Here is a 9,420-nt window from a genome sequence, read left to right on the forward strand (position 1 = left end):
TAGCTATAACTGGAGAAAGGGGGGAGCCCATTGGGGTGCACTCAGTTTGTTTGTAGAAAGTTCCATTCCAAGTGAAGTATGTATCGGTTAAACAGTGTCTCACCAGGGGGGGTACCTCAGTGTTTAGTCCTTGATGAACCAAGTCTTCAATGATTGCAATGGTGTCAGGTACAGGAACCTTGGTGAATAAGGAAACTACATCAAAACTGACAAGCAGGTCGTCTGGGGACAGGGAAATACCCTTGATTGTCGATACCAGGTGAGTAGAATTTTGTACCGCAGAGGTGGTCTTTCCAGTGAAAGGACGCAGGATTTCAGACAAAAAACGAGCTAGTTTGTAGGTGGGGGAGCCGATAGTAGAGACTATGGGATGAAGGGGTGTATCTACTTTATGTATTTTTGGTAAGCCGTATAATCTTGGTGGCCTGGCAGCAGAAGGTTTCAACAAAAACTGTTTAGATTGATCAATTAATGCGGTTGAATCAGAAATTATTTTGTTGGTTTGTGTGACGAGGCTGTTGGTGGGATCTCTTTTTATTTTTGTATAACTACCATCGTCGAGTAATTCTTTAATTTTGTTGTTGTATTCTATTTTATCCATGATGACAGTAGCATTGCCTTTGTCAGCTGAGAGGACTACAATATCATTCCTCTTTTTTAATTTATATAATTCAAAACGCTCATCTTTGCTGAGGTTGCTAGCTGGCATCTTAGCGTTTTTGAGGGTTACAGCGATTTCAGATCTTGCTACGTCTGCAGCAATGTGACCAATTTCAACCGAGAAGATGGATTATATCTTAGCAATCATTGGAAAGATTTGATAAACCATTTCAGGTCTTAATTGATTGTTCACGCTTATAGTGGCTTTCAGACAGCATACATTATAAAAAATTTCGTCTCCCACCTCCTCTTTTCAGAATATAGATGGACTAGTCCTAAATAAATTGCCAAATCGTTGCGCGTGGCGCTAACGTTTTTTTATAAATAAATAAATGCGCCGTTTAAAAATAAATGTATGCAAACCAACACACCTGAAGACGACCGTTTGAGTTATGGTCGAAACGTCGTGAGAATTTTTTATTGTTTTATATATATTTTATTATTTTGTTGTTTCCCTTCAACGTGACTTTACCGAAAAAACTAAGAATATGGATTACTGCAGTCACGAAAGCTTTAAATCAACATTTAACCTTTATTATTTATAAGTCAAACTGTTCGTAAGTCGAAACACAACAATGTATCGCGTTCAAATGCCCATACGGTCAGTGTTATGAAATGTGTTACGGTTCAACAAAAAAGGAAAGCATTGTTAAAATCATAAATATGAAGTAATGGTTTACATTTGCATGTCACGCTGTAATAAAAAAACTGTACAGTAGTTAAAACATAAAATAAAGTTACATGAATATATATAAAAAATATTTTCACTTTCCTTCAGTCCTGATGCTGTCTACTTTACTAGTTTGCAAGTGCGAGTTCGTATTTTATGTCAATGTAAAAAAAATACATATTTCATGTAAGCTGGTTCATAAGTGCGGGTTTTTGTATGTGCGGGTGTTCGTAAGTCGAAGCCTTTCTGTACATTGACATCACGAGCCCCTCCCCCTACATGGCCAATTACGAGCGCCCCCTAGATTGGTTTGATTGGTCTTCGCTCGTTTTGCGAACACATTGGTCAAAATTCAAATTACTCGTTGCGGCGAATTCTCGTAGAAAGAACGCTTGTAAAGCGAGACACGCCTGTTTTGTACTCGCTAACAGTCTGTTCATAGACGATTTGCATTTATTACGGTGCGTGTTTGTGTGGGGAGATGTACCATTCCGTACCAATGTATATATGGGTGTCTGGCTGTGTGTGTGTGTGTCGCTGCGTGTGTGTCACTGCACACGTGTTTGTGACGGTGTCTGTTCGTTTTATCTGTCGCAATAACACTCCACGCCCTCGACTCCCCAAGAGAGATAGAACAGTTGTGCAGATAGTGCAGCAGTTTATTTGCCTGGGCAGTTTGCTTTGGTAGCAGAAGTCTCACTCCCAATAAGTCGAGCGGTATCAAGCTATCAGCTCATTCATGCTGTGTGGAAGCTACCTGGCCTATCACTCCACACGAAGCTCCAGGTATTATCGGCCACAGTTATGCTCTCCCTTCTCATTGTTTGCGAAACCTGGACTCATCTGAAGGAACATCTGTGCCATTTCAAACTTTCAGGCTGACCTGCCTACGATCCATCCTGCGTTATACCTGGCAGGATTGTGTAAGAAAGTCAGAAGGTCCTGGACACGTTCCCATCAATGAGCGCATTCGGCACAAGAGGCTGCGTTGGCTGGGTCACGTAGCCCACTTACCCTGCTGCGGCATACCCAAGCAACTTCTGTTTGACCCGATGGAGCTGTCTGAAATGGGCCGCGGTACAGTCTTGAGAACAGAAGGGCTGATGTGGTACAGAAAGACGTGGAGCGGAGTTGACTTGCCGATGAATGGTATTACCGGTGTCAAGATCAGCCTTTGTAGAGGTTTTTGAAGTGTGCTACTTTGGCAGTTGGAACCAGTCGCTCTCGGGCAACTAAGGAAGGTGGATGAGCGATGCTCACAACAATAAGTGGAGCAACGAGCGGTTAAAACGCGACCTACATCTGGCAATAAGTAATTTTAGTATCAACCAATGGCCCCTGGGTCTGTTTCGTAACCTCCTGTCAGCAAGCTTTTAACACTCCACGTGGTTTCAGGGTGCACTTAGCCTGGTACAAGCACTGTGATAACGTCACCGCTACTTAGTGGCGAATGGCAGATGTTGTGTCTGTTCTCACGACTTATGCAATTGATATCACGTTGTAATGTTTGGCTGGGGCTGCTATCATTTGAAAAAAAGAATCGACAAAATGAAAGCAAAATGAAGGTGCCAGTTGCTTTGGTTAACGAGAGCAATTATGAATTCGAGATCACTTTTCAAGAGAAGGGATGATGCCACCGTGGTGTAATGGTAAGCAGCACACTGGACTTGCAATCCAGATTCGATTGGATGGCCCAGCGCAGCAGTCAAAATAGGACAAGTCTTTTTTTTAATCTTAATGCCACTATTCAACCAGAAAGTATAAATCTGTATACCAATTCGTCGATCTTAATGCCACTATCGAACCAGAAAGTATAAATCTGTATACCAATTCGTCGATCTTAATGCCACTATCCAACCAGAAAGTATAAATCTGTATACCAATTCGTCGATCGACAGGTCACATGTGGTGTCATAAAGTGTGCGTAACAGTAGGTGGTACAGGTAGTGCACCTGGATCTGTCCCGTGACCTCCTGCCAACGGGCGTTCAACACCACGTGGCATTTCTTCCGAGTCGCCATTAACCATGTGGCCGGTTTACAAGCGCGGTTAATCATTCAGTTTTCTCTTACACCCAATTCTACTAATGATAAACCATCTTTGTCTTTGACAATCACATTTGCACATCACTATTCGAATATTACTTTAATCCTAAGCTGTATGTTTATCTATACCATCCACTTATCTCGGTGTCTTACACCCATTATATGTACTGTATGTGTACAGTATACGTACTGTATATTACCATTGTACAGCTTACTATTCACATGTGTTCTATTCTCAATAGCATTGCAAGTAGTCATACTCTGGGTACATGGGCATGGTTATAGACTAAACAGTATTAGAGTTAAAGAATTACAATGACAGTAGGTAATTACAGTGCATCATCCCTTTACAATGCACAGTGCTAAAACCCCTCTAATTGCATATATCACAAACGAACAATTCAAAGCCAAGCTTAACGTCTAGAACAAGTCTAGAACAAGTCTTGAACATTTATATAACGATCAAAAACAACCTTTGGGGCCTTTACCTGTAAAATGCACCAACACGTGTGTCACAACAGCATTTCTTCCGAGTCGCCATTAACCATGTGGCGGGTTTACAAACGCGGTTAATCATTAACCCTGCCAGCCACCTACAGGCCCAACTCAGTCATCACATGCTGCTGTACACACACGCACTAATGCACCGCACAGCACATCAGGACGTTCATAGAACCACACTTTTACTCCCTTGCTGCACAAGGATATAATTAAAAGAGTGGTCCCTTCCTAATGTGCCACACTCTCCCCCACAGAATGAGTGTTGTCTCGACACTCCATGTTTTCCCTTGCAAACATTTTGCAGTCTTTTTCCTTAAACTGGTCATGAAAGGAGTTTATGAAATCGTGAACACAATTTTCCTAGGGATCATATCCCTTCCAAGATAGCGCCACTCCAGAAGCTCTCTATTTTGGGGTGAGCTCCAACTCTTTGTGCACGAAGAGATAGGAGCCCAAGCATTGTATTATGCTTTTGGAATTACCAGACAATCTGGTATTATTAAACCATGCTTCACATTTTACTGACCAGAAATGGTTAGGATTCTTTTCCCAGTACCTGTCAAGATAAAATCCTTTACAGCTTGTCAATGCCATGTGGAATTTACCTCTTAGGTACTTACTTATCGGCCTACCAACATACTTGAAACCTCCTCAAACAAAAACATCTTAAACAACTAACAACTATATGACCACAGCTTATATCTTGACTTGATCACGCATGTTGTAGTCAAAAGTCCCTCGTTTCACCACGGTCTCCAGTAGCACTGAACAGTTATCTCTTGTGCTCTCGGGCTCCTTCTCACGATGGTAGGTTCACCTAACTTGTCATAGGTGAGTGTTTTTGGCTGTCTCCTCTCTCTTTGAGGGTGGAGTCTCCTGTCGTGATGACTACTCTCATCCTCTTCATCACTCTGTTCCAGGTCCCTTGCAGATTCGTCTGCTGGACTCAACTGCTCCTCTTCATTAGTCGTAGTCAAATCGGTCTCACTATATTCTGATCCCTTCGGCAAAAAACCGTCCCTCAGTTGCTTCAGTTAACTGATATTCACTCTCTGAATCTGTCTCCCTGCTCTCTGTACCAGTTGGTGATAAATGTTCCTCGGCTGCTGCCGATAACTGTTGTTCACCTTCTGTGTTGTGGGGGTGGAATTCTTCAGCGTCTGGGTTCAATGGTGACTCCGTGTCTTGTCTTACTGTAGCTTGCTGAACAGTTTTGGACCAACTGAAGTCACCTCTGTCAAATTCTTCCTCTGCTTCCCACTCGCTGTCTGTTGGTTCCTTCATGTCCTTCCATGGGCCTCTCGTCCTTGTTTGGTGAGTTTTCTTTGTTGCTTTCCTACTCCGTTGCTTTTGTGATGGCTGCTCAATTGGGAGGAAGTCACAAGGTAGCAGCAAATACCGATGAATCACTTTGGTTCTCCCTTCACCGCTCTCAGGTTTCACCTCATAAACTGGGCTGTCATTACTTTTTCTTCCAATGACAACATAAACCTTGTCCTCCCAGTAGGAGCGAATTTTGCCTGGTCCTCCTTTCTCACTCATATTTCTCACCAGGACACGATTGCCTTGTTGTAGCTCTGCCCCATGAATTTTCTTGTCATACTGGTCCTTTCCTTTAGTGACTTCTTTTGTTGCACAGTTGGATGCTATTCTGTAGGCTTCCACCATCCGCTGTCTCCACTTCTCCACATATTGCTTATAGGATCCTTCCTCTCCCTGGTGTTCAAAACCAAAAATAAGATCCACTGGTAGTTTTGGAGACCTCCCAAACAGGAGATAAAAAGGTGAGAATCCTGTGGCTTCACTACGAGTACAGTTATAGGCATGCACTACCTTGGCCAGGGAGCTCTTCCAATCCGTCTTCTGCTCTTCAGTCAGAGTCCTTAACATTGACAGCTGGGTCCGGTTGAATCGCTCTACCTGTCCGTTCCCCTGTGGGTGGTATGGGGTAGTGTGGGAGCCTCTTATTCCACAATTTTTCTTTAAATGGGCCATCAGCTGATTCTCAAATTCTCTTCCCTGATCATGGTGTATTTTTGTGGGGAAACCAAATTTAAGGGCATAGTCATTGAACAGCTTGTCAGCCACTGTTTTTGCTGTTTTGTTGGTTGTAGCATAGGCTTGAGCAAACCGTGTAAAATGATCCATTACAACCAGGATATATTCATATCCCTGCTTACATGTTTCAAGGTGCAGGAAATCAATGGAAACCATCTCAAAAGGGTATGTGGTTTTGATGTTAGCCAAAGGTGCCCGTGTTGGTATGTTTGGCTTTCTTTTCTTTAGGCAGTCACATACCTTTGTGACAAAATGCTCGACGTCGGTCTGCATCCTTGGCCAATAAAATCGATCTCTTAAAACGTTCAATGTCCTTTCCACGCCAAGATGGCCCATTTCCTGATGCATTTCTTTATAGACCAATGGGTGATACAGTTTAGGCAATACCAGCTGGGACCTGGTATTGGTTTTCTGGTACAGAATTCCCTCCTTACTGATGTGAAGCTTTGCCCATTCTCTTAATAATGCCCTCACATCACAGTTTTCTGTATGGCTGGCTTTTACCGTGGGCCTTCGATTTTTGCCGTTGTATTCCAATACTTTGTCTCTTTGCTGGGCTTGGCTGAGTTCACCCCTTGGGATCGGTTGCATCGAGCAAGCTAGTGAGTCACAATCCTCCTGTATTTCAATGGCATGGAGTGGTATCAATCTGGACCAGGCTGTTGATTCCTCATGCTGAACGGTGACTCCCTGCATTGTTGCACTAATCACCTCTGGGCTGACTTTTTCAGTGCACTGAGCTATGAATCCATCAATGTCCAGGGGCATCCTTGACAGTCCATCAGCATCTGCATTGGTTCTACCCGGGCGGTACTTGATTGTGAAATCAAAGTCGGCCAATTCGGCAACCCATCTTTGGCCAGTTGCATTGAGTTTGGCAGTGGTGAGGACATAGGTGAGGGGATTATTGTCTGTGTATACCACAAACGAAGGGGCATGATACAGATAATCCTGGAAACGTTCACAGACTGCCCATTTCAGTGCCAGAAATTCCAGCTTGCCTGTGTGAAGGTGGTAATTTTTCTCTGGTGGAGTGAGAGTTCTGGACCCATAGGCTATGACTCTCATTCTTCCATCTTGCCTCTGGTAAAGGATAGCTTCTAGGCCTTCTTATGAGGCATCACAATGTAAGACGAATGGTTGATTAAAGTTTGTGTATGCCAATATTGGTGAACTGGATAGGTGATCAACCAACTAAATCAAAACTCTTTGGTGGCAATCTGTCCATGTTATTGGTGTTCTGCTAAGCAGTTGGCCTGATTTTGTTCCCTGTACTGTTTTGTTCTTTTGAAATTGCCTAGGTGTTGTTAAAAGCAAGTCATACAGTGGCCTGGCAATACTTGAAAAGTTCTGTATATACGACCTGTAGTAAGAGATGAATCCCAGCATCTTTCTGAGCTCTCCCACTGTTGCAGGATTCCTTGCTTTCAGTGCTTGAACTGGGGCAATTTCTGCTGGGTCCATAGTATAGCCATCTTTCGATACGATTTTGCATAAGTATCGCACCTTGCTCTGGAACAACTCACATTTCTTTGCTGTCAGTTTGACACCGTGTTGTTGATACCGACGCAATACCATTTGTACATGCTGCACATGATCTTCAAAGGACTTGCTATGAACGAGGTTGTCATCCAGGTAAGGCTGACAGATTTCATCCCAAAGGCCAGACAGGCAGTCCTCCATGCTCCTCTGGAATTCTGCTGGTGCTGAACTCAAACCAAAGGGAATACGCACCCACTCATATAATCCCCATGGTGTGATAAAAGCTGTGAGGGGGCGACTTTCTTCATCGAGGAAGCCTTGATGGTAGGCTTTCCCTTGGTCTAACACCGAAAACCAAGAACTCTCACTCAAACTGTTAAGCATGTCTTGGATCCTTGGGATGGGATGCCTGTCAGGAACCGACTTCCGGTTCAGCTCTCGGTAATCACAACATAGTCTCAGGTTTCCATCTTTCTTCCTTACACAGACAATGGGTGAAGAATATGATGATCTCGATTTTGTCACCCAGCCTCGATTGATCAAATCTTGCAGATACTGCTTAACTTCATTATGCAATGGCTTTGAGACTGCAATGTACGTCTTTTGCACTGGAGTACTATCCTTGAGGGTGATATGCATTTTCAATGAAGGTATGCTCCCAACATCATTGTCATCCCTTGAAAAAGAATGGCATTCCTCTCTGAGCATCATCTTGGTGGCAATTTGCTGCTCCTTTGTTAGGTGTTCCAGGTTTACCAGTGGATCCCATTTTTCGCCTTGCTCTTTAATATTTGGCCTCAGCTGCAGTCCCTTAGCTTTTGCTCCACCAGTTGTGTGGTCATCCTGTGTTTGTTGGCATGTCTGATCCTGACTAGGGGTGCATTGGTGATACGCCACAGGTCTTACTGCTGCTGGATACACAGATTTCACCGGCTGTAATTGTCCTAGGGTTACCCGCTGATCAAGTGTGATTCTGTGTTTGGTTGTGTTGATCATTGAGATTGGTATGAAAGATGAGTTGCCTCTACTCAGTGTCACCAGGACCTCGTTGATGTGTAAACCCTCTGGCCATTGGGGCTTCTCTTCAGGGACAAACAGCATCACTTGATCTTCCCCCAGCTGTCCCAAATGAGCATGACTTCGAACCATTGTGGCTTGACCTGGTGGTAGCACCACTCTCTGTTTGCCTGTCTTGACTGCCCCACCATCACTGTCCCGGTTGCCAGAAGACAACAGGTGGATGAGGACGTTTGTGTCTCCTGGAGTGATGGAGAAAGCCTCACCCACAACCCCCACTTTAATGGGGTCCACAATTGTCTCTCCCCCTTCCGCCAGCCCATTGATGACCTCCTCGATGACATTAAAACCAATAATGGGATCTTCCGCAACTCTGGGGTCACTGGATACCAGCATTGGAATGAGAAAGCACTGACTGGTCCCCATATTACTGTTTAATCTGAATGCCACCTCTATCCAGCCTGTGAATGGTATTTCTGTTTGGTTAACTGCCATTCCAGTAATTGTACCAGTCCCCAAGAGCTCTTGAACTGGTCTCACTATTGACTTAGGTAGATGCTTATTTCGCCATGCTTCATTTATAACACTGGCTTGAGCTCCTGTATCCCAGAGGGCACAGGTTGATACGTGGTCCAGTGAACACTTCACCATGCATCTTTTCCCAATTAACTTTAGCAGTCTGTTGTTGCATTTGGGCCTGAGAAAGCTAACCTTGTCCATATTTGGGTTCCTCCACTCTGGTGTCTTTTGACATTCTGTTTTCTTCTGTAATGTGTTGATTGCTCTGCAGAGTACCTTGTGCTCTTGCCAGTGTTGTTTTTGGCAGGTATTCGAGCAGTACTGTACTGCGTGACAACCCTGGCACTTCTGCAGTCTTACCACATCATTCTCTTCACATAAACAGTAATGACACCCTTGGGACCCTGGCTTGTAGGTTACTGCTGGTCCCCCCTGCAGCAACCCTCGCCAGTTTCCCTGCTGCTGTTG

At 44.1% G+C, this 9,420-nt stretch overlaps 1 long non-coding RNA gene across 1 annotated transcript in view; it reads right to left on the minus strand.

Moving 5' to 3' along the window:
• Window positions 1-9,202, minus strand: part of LOC142930524 (uncharacterized) — a 44,063-nt gene extending 34,861 nt beyond the window's left edge. The window contains exon 1 of the long non-coding RNA XR_012946469.1: window positions 3,864-9,202. This is a non-coding gene — a long non-coding RNA (uncharacterized LOC142930524). The remainder of the gene's footprint in view (window positions 1-3,863) is intronic.
• Window positions 9,203-9,420: the final 218 nt, after the last annotated feature.

The sequence above is a fragment of the Petromyzon marinus genome, chromosome 40 (genome assembly GCF_048934315.1).
Source record: "Petromyzon marinus isolate PM22_M1 ecotype Great Lakes invasive population chromosome 40, UKy_Petmar_22M1.pri1.0, whole genome shotgun sequence".
In the NCBI taxonomy this organism is placed as follows: domain Eukaryota; kingdom Metazoa; phylum Chordata; class Hyperoartia; order Petromyzontiformes; family Petromyzontidae; genus Petromyzon; species Petromyzon marinus.